Genomic DNA, 26,159 nt, shown 5'->3' with positions numbered 1-26,159 from the left:
AATGTCCGGATGACAACTGAGCTTGTGGAAAGAAGGAAGAACAGAGATCAGGAGCGAAAACGTGACCTACTTGGAAGAGGTAATCAAGGAGCGAGTACTATACATTGAGTGGACCATAAATAGGAATATTGTACTGTTTTCTGTCATTGTTGAGCAACAACAACAACAAAACCTCAGTTCTGGACTATTGCAGTATGATCATTAGAACTCATCTGAACAGACATTTAGGTTTACATAAACTACTAAGCACACTACCACTGGAGTACTAACACTTGGGATGGCACCAAAAAGTCCATTTCCAATGACTTTTAGTACTTGCCGCTACCAAAGTCTGATAGTCGACTTGATAATGCCGTTATATTTTGCTAATCACGCTAACCGCTGAACAGATTGTCAGCGCCACTCAACTCACCCTTGAAGACTTGGACGCCACTCGAACTAAGACCAGAGGTGACAGGATCCCTTTTGGACCCTCCACATCCTGTCCGCCATCTCTTCCAGCTCCTTCTGTTGGGTAGGAGCTACCGATCAATGCAAGTCAAAACCAGCAGGCATGCAAAGAGTTTTTTCCTCACTGGCAATTAATTCATTAAATTCTTGATTGTACATTCTGCCTTGCGCCGTTGTAGGGACACACTTTCATATCCTCCTGGTCCAATCAGTATCAGTATTAGGAATATATACCGTAGACTATCGCACGATTCGTCACTTTAAACTGCTCCCTTTGCCCAATTGTCATCACACTGATCGACAACAGGAACCACCAACGGGTAAGGGCCCTCTGTACAAGCATAACATAATGTGGATAGTTGACACACTTAACTCCTCTAAATGAAGAACACTCTACAGCTTGTACATCTGTGACTCTTATAAGGAATGGTTCCTATTGATGGCCCCGTCACACCACGACGTTCTGGTCAACGTTCTCTGAACATTTCAATCGTTCCATTTTTCAGCGTTCTCAAATGAGGATGACACATCTGGCGTGTGATTAACGTGTGTCTAACGGATGACTTAACGTGTGTCTAACGCACGAGAAGCGTGTAACAGCGACCAAATAAGATACCCCTAAAAACCATTAGCGCGTACTAACGTGTCACTGGCGCGCGACGAGCGTTTTGAGCGTGTGACGAAACGGGTGAATAACGACAGAATAGCGTTTTGCTGGCGTGTCATTTTTACAGTGGAACCGGAACTAAAACGTTGTAAATTTCATAGTCACTTCAGTTGTTCTCGTGAGTTTGAACAGTCAGCATCATGCCGCCTAGACGAAAAAAAAGGTGGGGTGCGGACTTCAGCAACTTGCGCTGCAAAGTATCGGTTTATATACCCATATGCACGGGCGTTCGGGAAACGCTCGAATGACGCTCAATGGATGCCAAAGGACGTTCGTTTGACTTTAGTTACGCGCTGTGTGCGCTACGGGATTGTTCAGTGGTCGTTGACAGGTCGCCACTGAGTCGTTCACTGCAAAGCAAACGATTTAAGTAACAACCAAGTAAATCTCGAGTTACGACTGACTAACGATAGCCAAATCCGTGCAACGCTCGGCGAACCTGAGTAAAACATTCTTGAACGTTCTGCAGCGTTTAAAATTAAACGACGAACGCTGGTCTCGGTGAGAACTTTTGTGCACGTTCAAAACTTTTTTTTTCTCCGCCGATTCCCAGCGTTCAAGCAACGTTCTTCTGGCGCTATCCCGGCAACCATGGGCGACTACCAACGTTTCCTCAAACGCTATAGAACGCCGACCAGAACGTCATGGTGTGACGGGGCAATAACTGAATGTCTTGAATGCCGGAGACAAATTCTTTGTGTTGCATGCTGGGCCATTAAAGCGGATTATGATTCTAATGTAATGAAAATGTCTATTTTGATCAAATATTGAATTTTAAAAAAACATGCATCGCAAACTCGCCAGCACTGCACTTTGTTGTTTTCTTGAGCAGTTTTGGTACCTCCAAGGTATCCCCCAACTGAATTCGACTGAAAATAGTACAGATGTACACTGCGTCAATTTGGTGCATCCCTTCTTCCAACACAAACGTGGGCCTACCTGTAGCGCTAAAAAAAAAAAAAAGCGTAACGTTTCATATCCTTCTTTTGTCAACACATTGCCATACTGAAAATGGGGAACTAGCTGTTAAATATTGAAAATCACCCAAGGGGAAAATTAGACGTGTAATTTTATTAATCATGTTCTGAGACTTTGACTGACATTAATGCGATTCTTTTTGCCGCGCCTCAGGGTCCGTCTCTCCCTCCCCACTGCACAGCAGCTGACACCTCCGGGCACCAAAGGACGGCACACGTTGTCTGTGACTTTGCTATTTTTTGCAGCAGGAAGAAGAGAGGTGGCAGCATCCCTGACCGGGTGAGCTCTTTCGCTGTAATTGGAGGTTGTGTCGGTAGTGAGACTGTTGGGCCTTAATTGGACCGCAGCCAAGAACTTGTGTGGATGGTTGTGTAAGTCTTTTTTTTCCCCTCCCACCAATCTCAATTACTCCCCCGGTGCAAAGCCTTCTCGCCCTCGGAATTTACACACATCCACCAAGTCTGTCATAAATCTTTTGGGATGTGTGTTTTGGCTGCTTGTGTGAGCGGTTTTAAATTTAGAGCAGGAATCATATTTAATGAGAGCTGCTCATCATTGTGCCTCAACATGTGTCCATATGTTGAATCAAGGGCGACACGTTTGCCTCAGGTTTCCGCGGAATGCATTAGCCTCCGCCGAGAATCGACCCAGATTTATCCATCCATTTTCTTAGCCGCTTATCCTCACGAGCCCATCCCGGCTGTCAAGGCGGGGTACACGCTGAACTGGTTGGCAGCCAATCGCAGGGGCAGGTAGAGACAAACAGGCACGCTCACAATCACACCTAGGGGCAATTTAGCGTGTCCAATTAATGTAGCATGTTTTTGGGATGTGGGAGGAAACCGGAGTGCCCGAAGAAAACCCATGCAGGCACGGGGAGAACATGCAAACTCCACCTAGGTGGGTCCGGGATCGTACCCGGGACCTCAGAACTGTGAGGCCAACACTTGCCACCTGCTCAATCATGCCGCCTGACTCAGATTGATCAAAACAAATTTTCGACGACACTCCCAAGATGATGTAAAGTGAATTAGCCACACAACGGCATGGACACAACAGGTCATCTTTTGACCCAAAATGTCCCCACGCAACACGCGAGCTAAACATGATTCATCTTTTAGATGTTAATTGAACTGAGCCTCTTGAGACATTGTAAACTTCCACATTATGACATGCATGATATATGTACAGTTCTGGATTTCGGATTGACTAACAGTATTGCCTTCTTTTAGGTCTCTATCGACTCCGTTACCTTGGCGTGTTGATAGAAACCTGTCTGACTTTCACCAGTCATATCAAATCAAACGCTAAAACTACTACCTTCTTCTAACTACATGAAGATTCAGGGATAAAGAGATGGAGATGGGACAGAAGAACCTGATCAATTCTTTTTGAGCAAGTAGACCCGTAATGGTCTTCTGACTGGTCTTCGCCAGAAGACCACAAAACAGATGCAGCTGAATACACAAAAGAACTGCTAGTGGAGTATAAAGTCAGAAGGGCTCTAAAGGCTCAGTCACACCCTGACGTTCTGGTCAACGTTCTCTGAACATTCAAATCGTTCTATTTTTCAGCGTTCTCAAATGAGGATAACACATCTGGCATGTGATTAACGTGTGTCTAACGCATAACGAAGGTGTGTCTAACGCACGAGAAGCGTGTAACAGCGACCAAATAAGATACCCCTAAAAACCATTAGCGTGTGCTAACGTGTCACTGGCGCGCGACGAACGATTTGTCAACGTTAGACGAGTGTGTGACTAACGGGTGAATAACGACAGAATAGTGTTTTGCTGGTGTGTAATTTTTACAGTGGAACGGGAACGAAAACGTTGGAAATTTCATAGTCACTTCAGTTGTTCTCGTGAATTTGAACAGTCAGCATCATGTTGCCGAGACGAAAAAAAAGGTGGGACGCGGACTTCAGCAACTAGCGCTGCGAGTAAGAATGCAAAGCCTCTTTCACTAGCAATGTCTTTGGAGGAAAAAGAACACCAGGAGGAAAAGCACGTCCGAGAAGTAACGCACCATATGACACCCCCTTGAGACCCTAAACACCGTGAAAACCGCAGTGATGACGGTCCCATGGTAACAAACGTTAAGTAACAACCAAGTAACGCTAGAGTAACGACTGACTAACGATAGCCAAACCCGTGCAACTCTCTGCGAACGTTAGTAAAACGTTCTTGAACGTTCTGCAGCACTTAAAATTAAACTTTGATGAATGCTGGTCTCGGTGAGAACTTTTGTGCACGTTCAAAACTTTTTTTTCCCCCGGACCGGCGTTCTCCGCCGATTCCCAGCGATCATTGACGTTCACTAGCGTTCAAACGACGCTCTTCTGGCGCTATCCCGGCGACCGTGGGCGAATACCAACGTTTCCTCAAACGCTGACCAGAACGTCATGGTGTGACGGGGCCTTAAGATCCACAGACTCAGGTCAAGTAGTGAATCACAGAGTCCAAAGCAAACACGGTGAAGCAGCATTTAGCTGTTATGCTGCACATAAATGTAACAAGTTGGCAACAGAAGTCACGTCAGCCCCAAGTGTCAACATTTTCAAGTCCAGATCTTATTTATTTTTTTTTTTTTTTTTTTATGCTTAGATGTCTTTTAATTTTCAGTGCTTTCTTTTTTTCTGTACATTTTCAATGCTTTTAACCACATAAAGCACTCCGAGTTAGCCTCACATCCTCCTCTGTTTGAAATGTTTAAAATTACATCACATTGTTTATGAAATGTGCGCTATAAATGAACATAACTTGCCTGGCTTTGCAGTCATTGCTGAAATATTGTGTGACGTAGCAATGATTAATGCATTTCACGCCTGTGAATGTTCTCCTTCAATCGAGATCATTTCATTCTCAGCGTATTGACTCAATCCCAACTGGATTATTCTGCTTGTTTTAGAAGACGTTTGGCCTCTCACGTGAGCAGGCATCATCTTTTCATGCAACAAGGTCTAGTCTGCTTGAGCTCGCATATTTCTCCCGTCCCATCTTGTCCTGTTCTTCCTTCACAGGGTGAAGGGCTACAATCTCGTACAACGTCCATATTTAATGTTTCTTTGTCGTAGCTGTGGAATAACTTATTTTTCTCGTTATGTTTATATTTAGTGCTTTGTCTTTTATTTTCTCTCACGCCTCAAGAAATTATGTTCAGTTCGACCGATCGACTGACCCTCAATAAAACTAAAATCACAGAGGAAGCTCAAAAACTCCACGGTGACATAGAAAAACTGTTCCCGCGTAACCATATTCTCTATTCTGCTTTATCTAACACCTGAACAGGACACACACACACGCACCCAAAGGCTAGAATAGCCTTAATTGGTGTGGAAAAACTCAACTCGTTATGCTCCAACCCACTTTATGCAAAATGACACTTGTTAGGATGCCTTGCAGAGACGTCACTGTCAGTCAAGGAGAGTCGTTAGGTAGAAACTCCATTTATATTCTATTCAGTTGTAAAACTGTCTCTGGCCCAAGGCCTTGTTTTTTTTTTTTTTTGTGTTTACCATATTTTCCGCACCAAATATGGGGTCTATTTCTGTATTTAACACATAAGGGGGCAGGCTTAAACATTTCCATTTCCTATGCCGCTGATCCTCATAAGGGTCACGGGAGTGCTGGAGGCAACGAGGGGACCGAGAGGGTGACGGTGCAAACGGTTGAATTTGGCGTGATCAGCTTGGCACTGGATGTCAGTCTGCCCTTGGAGCTGGTGGGAGTTTCTGTAATGTAGCCACTCACAAGATGGTTGCTAAACTGGGCACTGCTAACATTTCGCCCTTTTGCTGGCTGAAATACGAACTTTTCATTTTTGTACAAAGACTGCCCGAGATAAACGGTGTGTGCAGCCCATGGAGAGGTTACAAACTCTTTCCACCAAATGTTGCTGATGCCGCAAGACTCGCGTGATCTTTCCTGGTCTCAGCTATAACGTTTTTCAATGCTAATTTATGACAAAACAATTGCAAGTTTAGATAGATGATAGCCAGCGACAGAGAGAAACATATTTTCGCCCAGATGTCAAGATCACTGCAACCTTGCTGTGAGACAACATGACAAAAGAGGAACGTACCATGCTAACATAAGGAACCTTGCCCTTTGTTCCTCGACCACATTTGGCCAGACCCTCAGATTGGGGATGGATGGGTACCGACGCCGGATGGCAGCCACTTTTGGACAACGCTCCGAGGCATAACAATCTTTGCGATAACCTTGTGCACTGTGGTTGTAAAAAGGGCCGTGTTGGGTGCTGTAAATCTAAAAAGGCGGCATTAACATGCAAAACGCGACGTGTTCTGGTGACTGCAGTGACTTAAACTGTTGTAAAGCCTCAGGCAAGACCTTTACCGGATATCTCGTTGTATTATAATGATTTAAGAATGTCATCTGTTCGACTCTATTTTGGATTGGAAGTGCGAAGGGTTTAAACAGTTTCTGATGGGTTCAAGTCTACTGTTTCTGATGTCTTGAAGTTGAAATCGGCCTAAATTTCCATCTTATCTATAGTCATGGCGGCACAGTGGAGCAGCTGGTAAAAGCATTCGCCTCACAGTTCTGAGGACCCGGCCGGGATCAATCCTGTCCCCGCCTGTATGGAGTGTGCATGTTCTCCCCGTGCCGGCATGGGTTTTCTCCGGGCACTCCGGTTTCCTCCCACATCCCAAAAACATTCAACATTAATTGGACACTCGAAAATTGCCCCAAGGTGTGATTTTGAGTGCGGCTGTTTGTGTCCATGTGCCCTGCAATTGGCTGGCAACCAGTTCAGGGTGTACCCCACCTCCTGCGCGTTTACAGCTGGGATAGGCTCCAGCTCTCACCGTGGCCCTTGTGAGGATAAGCGCTAAAGAAAATGGATGGATCTCTATAGTCACTGACCTGTGGTTTACTTTTTTTGTGATATCCACTTTTACGTTCATGTATTTTTCGGGTCAGATGAGCATTTTGTGTTTTTTATTTTTGTATTTGTATATTGAGTTTAATTCAAGTGACATTGAACTCTGACCATAACAGTGACTTGTGGGCCTATTGAACTTATCAGAAGTTAATTTTTCATAGAAACACGAAAACAGACATACAGTGTACAGTTTTTGTCATATTTAAATCCTAAACCATATCAGTTTCTAGTTCCATGCATATACATTTCCAAAAGTGGTTTGAGGAGCCAACTATTGGACTCAAGTAAGAGTTAGAATAATATGACTCGAGTAAAATAAAATGTAATCCTCCAAATGTTTACTTGAGTAAGCGTAAGAAAGAACTCGGTAAAAATAACTAACACAGTAAAGAGTAACTGAATTCTAGCATGAATGTCAAATTTAAAAAGAATTAGGAACAAATGGGAGTCCCCACACACCTCATAAAAAAAACTTTTTTTGCTCAAAAACATTGATACAGTGTGTGTGTGTGTATATATATGAGAGAGAGAGAGAGAGAGAGAGAGAGAGAGAGAGAGAGAGAGAGAGAGAGAGGAGAGAGAGATGAGAGAGAGAGAGAGATCGACGAGAGAGAGAGAGAGAGAGAGAGGAGAGAGAGAGAGAGAGAGAGAGGAGAGAGAGGAGAGAGAGAGAGAGAGGAGAGAGAGAGAGAGAGAGATGAGAGAGAGAGAGAGAGACTCAGATCATCAATTTATTCATTATTCCCCAATTCTCATCCAATTAACAATGGAACTTTTTGTATTGTTCTGGACATAAAAATTAGGAGTCCAGTACCCTCCCATAAACCAATTAAAAAAAGACGAGTAATTTTAGGCAAATTTCCTGATGACGTTTAATTTTCAGCCAGATTTAGCCGAGGTCACATTTATTTCGACACCTGTGTGAGCTTGATGATGTCATTGACAGATGATTACAGATGTCTTCATGACATCTGCACATACATCAGGCTAGCTTGAATTTGCTCATCTTTAATTAACTTTATATCATTCCAATTTGGACAAATACTGCTAATACCCATTAAAAAGAACTTTTGAAATTTCACTATTTTAGCTTTTTGTATATTAGCATTTTAGCAGCCTATTTTTATGTCCAATTACAGTGATGCCTCAGTTCTTGACCACAATCCAATCCAAAAAATGGTTAGAGAAGTGATTTGTTTGCAAACTAAATTGATGTTTCCCATTACTATGAATGGAAAAAGAAATAATGCGTTCCAAGCCTAAAAAAATTGGCTTTTAAAGCATTTTTTTTAGCTTTTGACAATAAACTGCATAATAGAAATATATGAATAGTTTAAATACTTTATATAATAAAATAATTTAAGAAATGCAATTATTTTTTGTTTAAAATGTATGCTTAAGTAGTAGAATACGCAAGGCTGGGAGCGCATTGGCGTATCTGTAGGGACTTGGCCCCCAGCCTTGTACACTTTTTTTTTAGTAACAAATGTGCAGAATAACTAAACAAGCAACTTGTACATCTGTGTACAAGGCTGCGTTATACAGAATAACAAAAAAAAAAAAAAAAAAATCTCATTTTTGTTTTTTTTCGGGGGGGGGGGGTTGAATTGACAATAACAAAACTCGTCGTGGGTGTATCAACTGGTTGCACCGCGCGTGATGTTATTTCCGCGTTTTTTTTTTTTTTTCAGGGGGGGTTCGAATAGACAATAACAAAACGCGTCTTGGTTGGGATCAACTGGTTGCACCGTACACAATGTTATTTCCGGGTTTTTTCGGGAGGCATTTGAATTGACAATAAAGCGCATCGTGGGTGGGTCAGCTGATTGCGCCGCGCGCATTATGTTATTTCCGAGATTTTTTTCAGCGCCGTGGGAATTCACAACAAAGGTCGTCGTGGGTTAGCTGGTCTGGCCGGGTGCAATCTGTTATTTCCTGGTTCTGTTGGGGGTGTTTGAGTACCGATTTTCGTAAAAGAAAAAAAAAAAAAAATTCGTTCTAAAACCGATTTGTTCGAGAACCAAGGCTTTACAGTACTGACAAATTCAGTGCTTTTCTCATCCTTTGTTTCACTTTTCTACAGTTGTTGCAGTGTTTATTTTCTTCGCTTTCTGCTCTATGTGCCTTTATTTGGCATTTATTTGCTCCCCAGGAGACAAAAATTTTGGATTTGAATTTGTAGAATGCACAGCAAGGGCCAAGATCCATTTAAGACAGCCGTTTAAAAAGTTTGGTAGCAAGGACCCTAACAGAAAGTGGAAAAAGTTTGGAGAGATTTCTAGCGACTTGTAAAACACCCCAAGAAGGTATTCTAAGCTAACCTTCAAATATAAACCCTTCAAAAAGCTTTCCTCCCAGTTAAAGTGCACTTTTTGGACCAAATTCTATTAATTCTCATGAGCTCGTTTGGACCTTATAATCTCTACGTGACCCTGCGTCCAATTTTTAATCAGTACGAAGCTTCCGTTTGCACCCAACAGGGCCAGCGTTGAGTTACTTGAGTTTCTAGCAGCTGTCTGGGCGATTACTTAAGTGTGAGAGTGGCTGACAAAATGTAAAAGATGTTTAGTGTGACATAGCGAAGTACAGCTACCGAAAAGAAGTTTAAAAACACTAAGCTGAGTCGTCGTTTCACAGGGTTCTTGTTTCACCTCACACATTGCTGTACTTAAAACACTCTTTAATGATGCATCGCAATTGCTTTAAGCTGTTGAAGACTGAACTATCCTTGATAAGCAGGAATGTTTTTTTTTTTCCTCCGGTAGTATGAATTTGTGACAGGTAATTAGTCCACTGCATTTTTATCCATGATCCAGGGGAAAAAAAAAAAAAAAAAAAAAAAAAAGGACCGGTAGTCGACTGGGGAAAAACAGGATCCACTTTCAAATGCACCACATGGTGCTGAGCGTTGCCGTTCAGGGAAAATGGAGGGAGGAAGGGGGGACGACTTAATTCTCATTTTATTGCTGGATTAAAACGTACATTTTCCTCTTTAATTTATGAAGCCAAACGACAGGAAGCTAAAAAGAGGATTGCTAATTTAAGACCTCATTTGACACACCAAGAGTTTCCTCATTTAAAGCCTTTACTGAGGGCCCGACTGGCGCTCCTGAGGGAGCAAACAAGATTATTCAAGTGCTCCATTAATGCATTCATTTGCTCCCGTGAACACACAGGAAGCACATATCTGCTCTCATTGCAAGCTTCCGTTATGGAATTCACACAGACACACACCGCAGCCTGGCGGGAGCCATGAGCCATCCGCTTAAAAATCAAATGTTACCAGTGGAATCCCTCTCCCGAAAGAATCTATTTAACGCCCACTGCGGACTCATTGGGAGGAAAAGTTATCTCGTGAATGGGAATCTTTTATCAGTCAACGAATGAAAATTGACAACAACAACAACGACGACGACGAAAAAAAATGTGGACAGCATTTGCAGGCTGCATATGCGGAAAGCGTGAATTGGCCTCTGTAGCGTTTCAGGCACCTAGACAGATACAAGCCTACTTTGGAGAATATGCTTATGCAAACAAATGTTTGGGTGTATTCACACTTGTCAGGTTTGTTTTGGCTTAAACCAAATCTTCCGCAATTGTTTTGACAGATGTCTCTGTGAACTTTGGCAACAAACAAACAGACAGACAGAGATCACTTGAAGAGGCGTTCTCGGCGTATACGGGAGTGTAATGTCAACTCTTTTGGTCATCCTTTTTTTTTTTTTTTTTTTTTTAATATGCTGCTACTCTGTATGTATGCAACTTGCAATTTCCCCTAGCTCGTGTGACTAGTGCCTGCAGTATGATCCTCTTTGGCTTTAGTTCCAGATGTGATGTGGTCTACTTCAAGGCGACAGAAGCAAACAGGCTTTCCTGGCACGTAAAGGTGAACTATTTATCACTCTGACGTCCCAGTGCCACATCACTTATGGAGACAGCTCGGGAGGAAGACGGAGCGAGAGGGGATGGGACTCGTCTGGCGCGCCGTCAGGGATCTGTAGAGCGTTTGCCCATTTCATTTACATTACACATGTCTTCATGCAGCCCGGGCTCTCTGTCCAAGTAAATTTCAAACTTGAGTTCAAGCTTATAACACCAGCCAAGGCTTGCGGCTGGGGGACCACAAATGCAAGGCTTATCGGCTGCTTCCATCCGGCTGGCTCTCTGGAAGGCTGGCCAGTGGCGGGGAGCCATCATAAAAGGCAGAGAGGGGGGCCCCCCCTCGTATGGCTGAAATGCATTCAGCCGTATTTTATTACCAGCACAACAAGTGTGCCAAGAAAAAAAGTTCTTCAATCTGTGCTTGTGTACCAAAGGACTATCATTCTATTCTCTACCTTTACATAATCGGGAATATGACCTCATTGAAGAAGCACAGTCTATCTTATGGCCCCGTCACACCATGACGTTCTGGTCAGCGTTCTACAGCGTTTGAGGAAACGTTGGTAGGCGCCCATGGTCGCCGGGATAGCTCCAGAAGAGCGTCGTTTGAACGCTAGTGAACGTCAATGATCGCTGGGAATCGGCGGAGAAAAAAAAAGATTTGAACGTGCACAAAAGTTCTCACCGAGACCAGCGTTCATCAACGTTTAATTTTAAACGCTGCAGAACGTTCGTGGAACGTTTTACTCAGGTTCGCCGAGCGTTGCACGCATTTGGCTATCGTTAGTCAGTCGTAACTCGAGCTTTACTAGGTTGTTACTTAATCGTTTGCTTTGCAGAGAATGACTCAGTGGCGATCTGCCAACGACCACTGAACTATCCCGTAGCGCACACAGCGTGTAACTAAAGTCAAACGAACGTCGTTTGCCATCCATTGAGCGTCATTCGTGCGTTTCCCGAACGTCCATGCATATGGGTATATAAACCGATGCTTTGCAACGCTAGTTGCTGAAGTCCGCACCCCACCTTTTTTTCGTCTAGGCGGCATGATGCTGACTGTTCAAACTCACGAGAACAACTGAAGTGACTATGAAATTTCCAACGTTTTAGTTCCGGTTCCACTGTAAAAATGACACGCCAGCAAAACGCTATTCTGTCGTTATTCACCCGTTTCGTCACACGCTCAACACGCTCGTCTTACGTTGACAAATCGCTCGTCGCGCGCCAGTGACACGTTAGGACACGCTAATGGTTCTTAGGGGTATCTTATTTGGTCGCTGTTACACGCTTTTCGTGCGTTAGACACACGTTAATCATCAGTCAATCATCGTCAGTCATCTTCATTTGAGAACGCTGAAAAATAGAACGATTGAAGTGAGAGAATCGGACAAGTGGGGGAAAAAAATAGTCTGACTTTTCATCCAGCGATTGAGTTTTGCACATTCGACTGGTGCGCTGCAATGGAAATGCTGTGACCCTGTATCCATGTAAAATATAGTCAAAATCGACAAAAATATGCTACAAGTGACAAAGAAGAAGTGGATTGCCACAAAGACAGGGAACAGACGACATTGAAGAACAGCGTGTAGACACTTTGAGAGGCTTTCGGGAATGATAGATCACCCCGTTCGCTGACTGCACTCGTGTATTTTGGTCCACACTTTGCTTTATGAATTTATATCTGTAGTTAAGCGCTCCCGTAAAACAATATAGTATATATTGAATTTGCAGTGCGACAGCCAGCGGCTTTTGGCCGTCCGGCTGACGCTCTCACTTTAAAGTACAGCAACATTTTTTTGGGGGTGAAAGCTTGTAGAGTTTTGATTGGGTGTTACATCGACAATGTTGACACGCCGCTCCCTGAAGATTCATATTTTGGATTGCAGCAAAACCAACCATGGAACAAAAATGAATACTAGTTTATTAAGGTCTAATCTTGGTTTTAGGGTCTAGAGTTAAATACTATTCTTGATCTAGTTCCAATTTGTCAGAGAAGTCAAATTTGGGTTAGGGTTAAGACATCCAAATCCTCATGGGTTCTCTAGGATTAAAACATCGAATTCACTTCGAAATGCAGTAACTCGTATTTCCCAATGGTAAAATATTGAGACCACATTCAAATGGATGGAATCAGAATTAAAACAGTGACAAGTTTGAACAGCTGGCAGAAGGTGTTTGGTGTGTTATGGGACAGAAAAGTCTCTGCTAGGATGAAGGGCAAAGTTTATGAAACAGTGATGAGGCCGGCCATGATTTACGGATCGGAGGCGGTGGCCACTGAAGAGACAACAGGAAGCAGATTTGAAGATGTTGAGGTTCTCGCTAGGAGTGAGCAGGTTGGATAGGATTAGAAATGAGGTCATTAAAGGGAGAGCCAAAGTTGGATGTTTTGGAGACGAGGTTCGTGAGAGCAGACTTCAATAGTTTGGACATGTTCGGAGGCGAGAAAATGAGTACGTTGGTAGGAGGGTGACGAAGATGGAGCTGCCAAGGAAGAGAGAGCAAGAAGAAGACCAAAGAGAAGGTTGATGGACGTTGTGAGGTGAGACATGAGGGCAGTGGGTGTTAGTGAGGAGGATGCACGAGATAGGCTTAGATGGACAAAGATAATGCGCTGTGGCGACCCTTAACGGGACAAGCCGAAAGGAAAAGAAGAAGAAATAAAGCACTGAATGAGATGCTGGACTGTCTCTTACAAAAATACGTTGTATTGGTCCAATAAATCTTTTTAAAAAAAAATGTAGCTAAACTTAACCACAATTCAGTTCTAATTTCTTTTCAACCGCAGGAACAGCCAAACTGAAATGTCAAAGTAATGCATTGTGTTTATCAGAAGGAAATAGTTCAATATAAGAATAAGAACGTCATGTGCATCGTAAATGAAAAATTCTTTATTTTGGTCATGCAAGCGCGACTGACTTCTGGCTACATATATTGAAGCGGAGCAAAGGCAAACAAAGAAATCTACCAAGCAATTCAGTGCACAAGATTGTATCCAGGCTATGCAATTTAAAGTCCTGCAACCGCATGAGTCTTTGTTTTGGTGAATCTGAACCAACATCTCCATCGTGCTTTGTCAGAATAATAATAATTAAAAAAGATATATCCGTTTAAATCCACGCAAATGTGATGTCCACACATTGAGGATCACAATGTGTAACGTTGCAACTCTTATTTAGGTTTACTGGGGCACTAAATTGCAAATGCATGCAATGATATTGCATGGAACTGAAAATGGAGGAAATGGTGGATTTGTCAGTTTTTGCGGCATTTCTTGTGCCTGAATTTCCCTTATTTTACATTATTTTGCATTGATGATTGATTATAGGTTTATTAAGAGTGATATTGTTTGATAATATTTATGTTTCTGATTAGTTTTTTGTATTGGAATCTGTGTGAGGAACACATTTTGAAAATTAAAAAAAAAAAAAAAACTCACCTGTTACCGTAATTACTGGTCTATAGAGTGCACCTGGTTACAAGCCGCACCGAGTACATCTGTAAAGGAAATATCATTTGGTACATCAATAAGCCGCACCTGTGTAAAAGCTGCAAGTGCCCACATTGAATCATGAGATATTTACAAAGAAAGGCGGTACAAAGCATAGCGCTAACGCTAACGCAGCACTAACAGGGCCGGTAAAAGTCACTTCCTCGGCACATATATTCCACCACTCTCATTCTTACCTTTTAAGCTCGCCCGTTAGAAAAAAATGCATGACTGCATAAACTTTAAAAGTGGGAACAATATTTGTGTGTACCAGGCCTTTACCATGCTAGCTACAGTACATGCAACACAGGCCTCCTTCTTTTCAAGTTTTAATGATCGGAATAGCAAAGAGATAGGAAGTGTTTCTCCTTGCTATTGTTGTCTTCTGTCTCGATAGTCAAAAAATGCGAAAACTGGCTGCTGCACGCTTCTGACAAAAATGTAAATTTTCAAGAAAACATATGGGACTGCAGACAGTGGGAGGGCTTTGTCGGTTCAGCGAGCTTTTTAGAAATAAGCGCCGCTCATTTAAAGTACGTGGGTCAACTAGACGGTGACATTATAAAACTTTATAATGCTTGAAGATTCGTTTTGTTTATTTGATTTATTGTCTGATTTGTACAACTCACATGGTGCTACCCAAGTAGAATTTTGCGATTGCTGGACTGCAAATGTATTTGATAAAAAGGTCAGACTGATGCCTCCTACACCAAAAGAGCTATTGCGCTTGCACCAGAGAGCTAAAATATTGATTTCGACAGGTGCTTTCAAAGACCCACCAGGAGCCAACGGGCACCCACCTGCGCACACCGGGACCCACAACTGTACTCTTAAGACACCTGTAAAACTTGCCAAAACCAACAATTCCTGCCTTGTCTCTTCTGACCCATTTCCCCATGAATGTTTAGTACAGGTTGGCAAGTTCATTATTTACTCTGTATAAATTACGCTCAGATGAAATTGATTAAACACACCCGACTCAGGGTGCTGGCCTTTAAGATGCATAGTCGCTCTGGGCTGAATGATATTTCGGAGATGAGTCCGTGCTCCTTTGTCAAGCTCGTGGCGGAAGGCAGACAGGAAAATAAAGTGCGGAAAGCAGGCAGAGGAGGCAGTCAAAGAATCCGTCGGCAGCTGTTCAATCTGGATGATTAAATCGCCGCGTTGTCCTCAATATGTGCACGAGGGGGCTGGGAATGTTTGGAGAATTGGTTTGGGGAATGAAGGCGGCTTATTTTTCTTGACTCCGTCACAAACTCATGGCCTGACTGCAGAACATTTTATGATATTTTCAGTACGTTACAGAACAGGCAACTGACATAGAGTGAAGAAAAGAAGTATTTGAATACCCCGCAATATTGCAAATTCTCCCACTTAGAAATCATGGAGGGGTCTGAAATTTTCATCGTGTCCACTGTGAGAGAGATAATCTAAATAGAAAAATCCAGAAATCACAATGTATGATTTTTTTAACAATTTATGTGTGATACAGCTGCAAATAAGTATTTAAACACTTGAGAAAACTAATGGTAATATTTGGTATTTGGAATAATAATAAATAATATATCAAAATCAATGGGGACAGAAGCAACTTGTAGTGTACCGTACAGTGAAGAAAATAAGTATTTGAACACCCTGGTATATTGCAAGTTCTCCCACTTAGAAATGATGGAGGGATCTTAAATTTTCATCATAGGTGCATGTCCACTGTCAGAGAGATTATCGAAAAAGAAAAATCCAGAAATTACAATGTCTGATTTTTTAACAATTTATTTGTGTGATACAGCTGCAAATAAGTATTTGAACGCCTGAGAAAACCAATGTTAATATTTGGTACAGTAGCCTTTGTTTGCAATCACAGAGGTTAAACGTTTCCTGTAGTTGTTCACCAGGTTTGAAAACACTGCAGGAGGGATTTTGGCCCACTCCACACAGATCTTCTCTAGATCAGACAGGTTTCTGGGCTGTCGCTGGGAAACACGGAGTTTCAGCTCCCTCCAAAGATTTTCTATTGGGTTTAGGTCTGGAGAATGGCTACACCACACCAGAACCTTGATATGCTTCTTACGGAGCCACTACTTAGTTTTCCTGGCTGTGTGCTTCAGGTCATTGTCATGTTGAAAGACCCAACCACGACTCAGGACCATTGAGACCCCATGAGGTGATATCTTGCATGGGCCTCCACTCTGATTGTGATTGACCATCATGTTTAGCTTTTTTCCCCACCAAGCTGCTTGGCATGCAGGCATGTGGAGTTGTAGGATTTTGTCTCTGGTGTCTTTGGACAGCTCTTTGGTCTTGGCCATGTTACAAGATTGAGTCTGACTGATTGTATGGGGTGGACAGGTGTCTTTATGCAGCTCGCGACCTCGCACTGGTGCATCTGATTTAGGATAATACATGGAGTGGAGGTGGACTAACAGGTCTTTGAGGGTCAGAATTCTAACTGATAGACAGGTGTTGAAATACTTAATTTGCAGCTGTATCACACAGTTAAAAAAAAAAAAAAAAAAAAAAAAAAAAAAAAAAAAAAAAAATCATACATTGTGAATTCTGGATTTTTCTTTTTAAATGATCTCTCTCACAGTGGATGTGGACCTACGATGAAAATTTCAGACTCCTCCATGGTTTCTAAGTGGGAGAACTTCCAATATAGCAGGGTGTTCAAATACTTAATTTTCTTCACTCTCTGTACTGTTAAATGAGAACACGCTTAAGTCGCGAATCCCACCCCAAAACTATGATACAGTTGATTGATTTTAATGATGCAAAGCACTTTGAGTACCATTTTAGTCTATTAAAAGGGTTTTACAAATGAAGTTCGATTTGTAATAGAAGCACTTTAATATCAATTACACATTAAAGAAAATCTTTTTTACCGATTATAATGACATCATAACAGTACTGTATATCTGTGTCACACTGGTTCCATCGCAATACAGTCATGACATATTGGCTTTCCCCTCCCCACGCACAAATCCTAAATGTATTTTATATAAAGCCAGAGGCTTTCCACGGCAATTGACTGTGAATTAACGGATCAATCGCAAAAGACCTTCGCGTTCGGAATATCATCTCGGGAATTCACAGGCAGTGTGTGGTTCTACTAAGACAGTTCTTTAAATGTTGTAATGTGAGCTGACAGAAGTGTGACATTAGCGGCCTCTGCCCCTGGTCACACTTGAAACCCCCCATTAAGGTTCAGTCACAGACACGGCCCAGGAATTTGCAGCAGGGAGGGACAGATGAACCTCCGCAATTACTCTACAAGTGCAGAAGAAGAAATGAGAAGCTCCATGACAGAAATACTCGTGCTTTACATTAAAGCTATTAAAAACAGCTAAGATACACTTGGATGCGTTATATTCCAGAACAATACCACAAATTTTCATTTCCCCCCATTTGTTTATCAAATGTTTTTGGAAAATTTGTTCATTCGACACATCAATTGCATACCTATACAGCAAGGACAACATTCAACCTCCGAAACTTTTTTTTTTTCCATCGTAAATGTAAATGAGTTTAATTCGTTCCCAACCTTCAAATAGTAAATTCCTATTTATGTAAAAACCATGTACATTCTGTATTTAATAATGGAAAAAAAAAGAATACATTTAAGGCAACTGATATGTGTATCATTTTCCGTTTTGGTTGTGATGGCGTCGTCAAAGCATGCTCGGAGTCTCCCAGCATACTTTGCGGAACTATGCATATAAATAGCATTAAAAGTGCATGTTTTGTGTCATCTATTATTATTTGCTATTTATGCTATTCTGTTTGCTGTGGTGTGATAATTTTATTTTCGATATGACACCATGATTGTGAACAACATGATGACTTATGACTTGCCAAAACTCTACGGGTGTGGCGGAATGTTAGCATCTTTTGCTGCCATATGTAAAATTGCAATTTTTCCTCACTGCCTCATGAGCCCCACCACGTGGTAGCATGCATGCTATCACATACGCTAGTTTGTACGTATGCCATCTATGTAAAATTATTGACAGATTTTCAAACTTGGTGCACATATAAGGCGTGTCGGATTTACAAGGCGACCTGTCCATTTAGGATCAAATCAAAGCCTTTTAAGTGTGCCTTATGGTAGGGAAAATATGTTATACATCATACATACGCGAGCGTTTTAAAACTGCATCAATTATTCGCAGATTTTCAGGATTCCCAGGGTGGTTACGTAACCCCGCAAGTAATGAGGGAACACTGTATATGTCATCCGTCTCATGGTTGAATGATTAAAATATCCCACCAAATCGTCCGACTGCCTCGTATTTTAAAGCGGAGGCACGGATTTTTCTTTGCATTTCATTTTGAAGACGACGTCAGTAGAGTCTCCTCCCTTCCACATTTACAGAGTGAATTACGTCAGAAAACGCGTTCCCCGCATGAAGGAAATATTCTTTGACAGATGGTACGCAACGCGGAATTCGTCGTGTTCACCATGAAATGAGTTCGTGTGCCCCCCGTCAACCTGCAGTGTCCCAATAAAGGCTGTAAGACAACCTGACTCAAACAAGGCTCAAATGGATCCTGAAGAGCAGCAGCCGAGTTCAGCAGACCAGCTTGCGAATTCTCTTTTTGCATGCCGATTAAGTTTTACTACGCTGTTTGAAGATTCCGTTGGCGAACGTTACAACGTAGACTCCCGAAACACGCGACTTGTTAATGACGTCCTCGGCCTTTGAATCGGAAGGTTACCGCTTAAACCTACAAACCTCTCAAGGGCCCTTTATCTCCCCGACGAGATCCCGTGGGGCACTCCGATGTGTAAAAATCCACTTCATGATTCATGATTCATTTAAAAGATCAACGAAAGGGAGACGGTGGAGAGATGTTAATCCATAAATATTATTCAGAGCAGAATTCTGATCCAAGGTTGTTGCATAAACATTGCACATCAGGATCTTCCATCTCAAATGTACTGTGTAAGATCCTTATTAATCTAACACGTGAGATGCATAACTGGACAAAATGGTTGATATTACACTGACGTTGTGCAGATAAAATATTCCTTCTTCATCATCAACTCAACTAACCATGAACGTTATTACAATATTTCCAGTAGAAAAACAAAATAATGTGTATTCTGCATCACCACAAAAAAAAAATGTATTAGCATTTGTTCCCTTCCACAGAACTTGCTAAAATACATTTCTTTGGTGAATATTTAATTAAAACATTGAAAAAAAAATGACTTTTTCCACTTGAAAACAGAAAAAAAAACAGACACTACCAGAATAAGGTCAAATAATTACAGTCATAACATTAAGCGATTAAAAGAGAATAAAGTTATGACATTAGATTCTGTGGTTTTGTTCAATCGTCAGCCAGAATTGTTGTGAAAAAATATTTAATGATAACCCAATTAAAATCTGGCAGATGTTTAGAGGGAGAGACAGTTGATCTTGGTCCCAAACTGTCACATAGAAATTGGTTTTACTTACAGTATTTTCTCGTGTGATAGTCACTGATGGTGTAGTGGTCCACACGCCTACCTTTGGTGCGGGCAGCAATGGATCGTTTCCTGTTCAGTCGATGTCTGCCCCGCGACTGACTGGCGACCAGTTCAGGGTGTAGTCCGCCTTTCGGCCGAAGCTACCTGGGATAGGCTCCAGCTTTCCTGTGAGCCCTGTGAGGATAATGGATGGATGAATTTCCATCCTGTAGGTGGCTTGCTATTCATAAATTCATTTTCACGGGCCTGTGTGGCTTTTCTCCGGGCACTCCGGTTTCCTCCCACATCCCAAAAACATGCAACGTTAATTGGACACTCAAAATTGCCCCTAGGTGTGATTGTGAGTCTGACTGTGTCTCCATGCACCCCGCGATTGGCTGGTAACCAGGTCAGGGTGTACCTCGCCTCCTGTCCCCTGATAGCTGGGACCCTTGTGAGGATAAGTGGCTCAGAAAATGGTTGGATATTTTCTTCTGTATAATGTGCATCAACCCCCCCCCCAACACCATGAAAAATGGTCAAAATTCAATAGTGCACTTTATACATGGGATGAAGGGTTTTCCAGACTTTGGAGGTGGGTATTATACATGGGTGCGCATTATACACGAGAAATTCCATCCATCTATCCACCCATTTTCTGAGCCGCTTTTCCTTAAAATTAATGCATATACATTTATATTAACTGCGTTTCCCATGCTGTCACTGTGCGTTAACATGCACAGTTGTAGAAGCAGCTGTTTCTCCAGACATTGCTCGTACATTCGCAGGGAAGAGTAAAAATCGGGTAGGACAGCCAGCAGTGTGTGCATTTGTGCAATGATGAGAGAGATTTGAAATCCCCGATTCGGTTTACAGGAAGGTTTTCCGTTTCACCCAGACGGATGAGAAATATCAAGACAAAGTCTAAAATAGATTTTGGTCCAGTCTTCAGCAGGATTTGACTGAGAAGTAGTCTTAATTTGGAGGAACATAATGCTCCGTCTAACACTTAAATCCTTGCGTGGGTGGGTGAGACGGTTGAGTCGGCCTCTCTGAAAGCTGAAGCCACCAAAGTGAAACTGAACCGCTCCGTGCTTTCTTTCTCGCGCTATCATTTTCGGATACAAGAAACCTCACGCAATTGAGTTTGGTGTTACAAGGCCCCGAGGTCCTGTATTAGTAGATTGGTATCTCTGCTGACTTCAGGCGGAAGGCAAACATCCACATTTTAAATAGGAGGAATAATTCCATTGATTTGGAAGGTGAGGCACACCTAACGTGTCACTCACGGGAGACACAGACTACGGCTCACACCTACAGTTGATATAAAAAGTCTACACACCCCTGTTCAGATGCAAGGTTTTTGTGATCTGAAAAAGACTCGGCTGGATGTTCAAATTTTACCCACCATTAATGTCACCTGTAACGTTTACAACTCAATTGATTAAAAAAACTTTTTTTTTTTTTTTCTTTTTAAATCCATTGTATGTAATCTAGGAGGCACGGTGGCTCATCTGGTAAAGAGTTGGCCTCACAGTTCCGAGGTCCCTGGGTTCAATCCCGGACCTGCCTGTGTGGAGTTTGCGTGTTCTCCCCGTACCTGCGTGAGTTTTCTCCGGGTGGGCACTCCGGATTCCTCCCACATCCCAAAAACATACATTAATTTTTACATGATAAATTGCCCCTAGGTGTGATTGTGGCTGTTTGTCTCGATGTTCCCTGCGGTTGACTGGCAACCAGTTCGGGGTGTATCCTGCCCCCTGCCCCTTGACAGCTGGGATAGGCTCCGGCACTCCCCGCGACCCTTGTGAGGATAAGCGGCTAAGAAAATGGCTGGACAGATGCAACCTAAGAGAAATCTTTGCATCTGTTGAAAGAAGCTGGAGTAAAGACAGACAACTCACACAGAAAAATCCAATTTTAAACTTCGAGTCGGAGACCCAATCCAAGAATGAAACTTGCATTTTTCCATGGCTGTTCTGGAAGCTGTCGTGAAAAAAAAAAAAAAAGGAAAAAAATCAATGTTTGACTGTGCCGGAGACGATGTCTGAAACATTTCGACTGACATGTAAGATGCATCGGGGCGCAACCCCTTACTGAATCACAATGTGCAATGCCCAACTATTTGGTAATATAACGGGAAGTTGCCCACTGCTGCTGAAGCACGAGGAAGACATAATGCAGTTATGATCGCGGACTTATCTGTTTGTTTGTGGGCAGTATAAAACCGTAATTGCTTGGCAGGCTAAAGCACAGGAAATAAAAATTTCTTTTTTTTTCCAGACTAGATAGCGGTTCTGCAATTTTGACGGTATCACTTAGGAGGAAATGGAAAGGAAAGATAGATGTGGGTCCCCGCCACACTACAATAAGAGGCTCTAAGCACCTTGTGATGGACATTGTTACCGCAATCCGTCAATTTGGTAAATGAGGGATAATTAAAGATTTCATGTAAATTGAATGACTGAAGACAATCCAAGTACCAGAAATTATAGTAAGTCACATACAGATTGTGCAAGTCTCAAGCAAGGCCCAAAGAGAAAAAAACAGTCAAATCGAGCCGCCATTAAATTTCCAGTCGTCATCCCTATAAATATTCTAGATATTGAAATGAAAAATACATAAGATTATTCACATCAATGTCTACACTAAAAAAAAAATAAATATGAGCAGAGAGCGCGTCATCCACACGCAAAGTTGCGGAAGTCTCATTCGACGACATCCGAGTGGTCGCCATATTGGCTGCATTTACTGTCGGTGACGTCACCTTGAACATTCGCCGTTGAAAACACGCTGTGGCCCCAACTGCAGGACACGCCCCTTCAGACACGGAAGCTCTTTTCGAAGTAAACATCTCACAACAGAGTCAAGTGCATTCGGGGCAATATTACCCTATTGTTTCAAGCCATATTTAGATAACGTGCGGATCGCGGCCAAACCACCTCCCCGCGGCTGTGATAAACGCCCAATTCGGTGACGGACATGAGCGACCGCGGCGGCGAGCCACCCTGGTCGACAAGGCCGTCGGCCGGCTCGGCCTCGTCGACAAGGTCGGTAGCGATCCATAAGGCCTGCGGAGGCCGCCCTTCAGCGACTGCTGCACAGAAGCCTTCCGACGTTCACGTCGACATATTTAGCAACCCTGATTTATGATTACGCCTCCCCACAACTATTGTTTTTCTTCATTTAGAAGCTGTATAAACACCTACCTGTCATTCGGAACCCACGAAGCTCTCGTCCTTTGCACCGTGCAATCCATTTTTCACGGCAAACCAGGTCTCTTGCAAACTTATGAAGGATAAATCCATCCTCTCGAGTGTTCAAGCAATGTCCAGCGATGCAACGGGCCGGCATTTTGGCGAACACGAAGGAACAACGCGCTACCTTCCGGGAGGTAACACTAATAGAAACAAACGGGTCCACTTGAGGGCGGTCCCGCCATGTACGTCACTTCCCGAAAATAAATCCCTCGAGAAGATTTACATGGCGGGAAATTACAAAAAGTTGTATATGTCAAAAATCACGTTTTGTGGTGAAAAAAAACGTATGGGTCCATGTCGACTGCCGTTTTTTCATTAATAACATACTAAAAATCATGCATTTCATGACAGTTGGCACATCAAGTCATAAATTCTTGCTCCCGTTGCAACATTTAAATCGTGATCAAATTTATTTTCACAAATCATTACACACAAAAACTCACCACGTTATAAAAGTTAATTTTACAACATCAGAGATTATGATTTAATTTATTGAATTGTTTCAGTGTTGCATTTTAAATTCTATTTAAAATCAACTTTGTGAATAAACTATGCTGCGTACTTTGTGGTGACAGCCTTTTCACCTACCGTTCTTCAGAGAGTGCCATTAAACCGAAGCCAAAGCTGGCATATCGAGTAATATTTTCACAAGTTTTTTTTTTTTTTCACCTTTAATGTGACACCTAACCGGCATAACTCATTTGATTAAAAAAAAAAAAAGGAACTCTTTTCGATGGGAGTAAAGAAAAACAAGAGCGAGAATGTGGTTGCTTGCGTGCACATGCTCACAACTAGGAAAGCGGCCGTGCTCACAATTCAGGAAAATCTCATTTAGAAGCACTGACTCCGGGCAATTGACAATCGTCATGAGATTATAGGTTATGTTCCATACGCTCATACGCTTTGCGGCGGCTTTATCACAGAGCCGATGCAACAGATGACATTTTAATGGTGACACTTCAATAAACACGTTCACGAGTATAAAAAAATTACACCACATTCACACATAGCTACTCACAATTTGTACATACAAACGCAATTTTGTCATTGACTCCTTTATCACTGCAATTGTGATACAATATGATCCGATTCTGCAAAACTATATCTTGGATCTTCTGGTGTTGCTAAATCTCTGCCAAATATCAATACATGCGCGCTGGCAGACATTTGACGAAGCGGGATTCTCTCAATGCCACTTAGCATTTTAAAGAAGCAAAAGGACGTCGCTAACAAGGACACACAAGTGGAGCACAGACAATTTGGAGAGATTGTGGGCTGCAAAGCAACACAAAGCATTCCGCGCAAAGAACGGCGTTAAACACGTCCTTTTATCCACATTAATAAGCATTCATCCATTTTCTGAGCCACTTATCCTTACAAGGGTCACAGGAGTGCTGGAGGAGGGCTACACCCTGAACTGGTTGCCAGGAAAAATGGAAACAAACAACCATTCACACTCAAAAAAAAATCACACCTAAACTGTGTAATCAGTGCATGTTTTTGGGATGTTTGAGGAAACCGGAGTGCTTGGAGAAAACCCACAAAGGAGAACATGCAAACTCCACACTGGCGGGGCCAGGATTTGAATCCCGGTCCTCAGAACTGTGAGCCAGACTCTCTAACCCAGGGGTCGGGAAAAGTTTCGAGTGAGACAGCCATAAATGCCAAATATTTTAAAATGTAAACCTCGAGAGAGCTATAAAATATTTGAAAAAAACTAAAAGCAGGTGCATTTGCACATTTATGTAAAAGCAACACTTTTAGAGTACAATAAGTCTCTGAATTCTTTTAAATAACATTGTTACGCTGTTGCTAAGCAATGATGACAAAAGTGCTTCTTACCATTAATGCGACTTTTGGTGCTTCATACGTCGTTATAGATTCACGCAGGCGTTGAGACTTCCATCCATTAATCGGGACTCGTCTTGTGAAAAGCTTCGGTACTGCTCATATTTCGCCCTTTGTCAAATAAACAGCGTTTCCCTAATTAGTTCCTCCAACGGATCGGCGTTCGAACCTTTTGCAGCTGCGCGCAACGACTTACACAGTAAACTACGGCAAGCCCACTAGGACAAACTGTCTTTGAGTCTTTTGCGCTGCATGCATGACAGAAATCACCTGTAGAATAATTTGTTATGAGGGCTCTGCGAGCCATATGGAGCCATCAAAAGAGCCAGGTACGGTTCGCGAGTCTAACCAGTTCCCACTTTTCCACCTCCACGTTATTAATTTATGCATAAAAGTGAATATGTATTTAGTAAAAACAAGTTATGAAGTCTGAGTGAGTGTGAATACAGCACACATTTTTCACATAATGGCGTGAAAGTATTACACCAACCTGGAAAATGGGGAGATATAAGCTGCTAAAATTACTAAAACTCAGCAAAATAAAACAAAGTTGGAGTTGATTGACAACGTGTAACATCTGTACTGGACTGTACTAACTTTGGGTAAAGGGTTAAAGGGCAACTATACATATGTTACACTTTAAACAATGGAGTCACCCGATTCTTTGCGCAGCATATTAAAGTTGTTTATTTTATTTTTTTGTCAACAGCACATAAATTGCATCCGCTAACAGTTCTCACAAGCGAAATCTTCCACTATTCTGCAGCTTCTTGGCCGGCGACTGCAACACAGCGCCCTCTGCTGGCAAAGCAAATGTTGTACATGTCCAGTCACACACGAGTTGAATTTGAGGGGTAAAGTATTGTTGTGTTTTGGGTGGTCCAAAATAATGAGTTAATAATAATTTTTTTTAACTGTCCATGTTATTAATGTCCAAAAACCATGTGCCACACATTTATAGAAATTTCATACTTGTATTTTACACATAGTAACTTTATAATAATAGTTTATTTGTTTTTGACCAAAATAATATATAAAATCATTCCTTACAAGCTACTGAACAAGCACCTCCACAAAATTGAAGACGTTTGACATTCTGTGCTGATAAAATAAAAAATGATTACTCAGTCCCCGTGATTAATCTGATATGCAACAAATGGTAAATGGACTCCACTTATATAGCGCTTTATATACACTATCACAGTGCCCACAGCGCTTTACAAAACT

At 42.2% G+C, this 26,159-nt stretch overlaps 1 long non-coding RNA gene across 8 annotated transcripts in view; it reads right to left on the bottom strand.

Annotated features, from left to right (window-relative positions):
• The window catches only part of LOC133513870 (uncharacterized), a 158,289-nt gene extending 133,167 nt beyond the window's left edge, over nt 1-25,122 (bottom strand). For all 8 annotated transcript variants that reach the window (XR_009798644.1, XR_009798642.1, XR_009798646.1 and 5 more), the window contains exons 1-3: nt 24,927-25,122; nt 19,886-20,019; nt 14,325-14,383 (exon numbers count right to left, since the gene is read on the bottom strand). This is a non-coding gene — a long non-coding RNA (uncharacterized LOC133513870). The remainder of the gene's footprint in view (nt 1-14,324; nt 14,384-19,885; nt 20,020-24,926) is intronic.
• Nucleotides 25,123-26,159: the final 1,037 nt, after the last annotated feature.

The sequence above is a fragment of the Syngnathoides biaculeatus genome, chromosome 2 (assembly GCF_019802595.1).
Source record: "Syngnathoides biaculeatus isolate LvHL_M chromosome 2, ASM1980259v1, whole genome shotgun sequence".
Classification (NCBI taxonomy): domain Eukaryota; kingdom Metazoa; phylum Chordata; class Actinopteri; order Syngnathiformes; family Syngnathidae; genus Syngnathoides; species Syngnathoides biaculeatus.
This window is presented reverse-complemented; position numbering and strand designations above follow the sequence as displayed.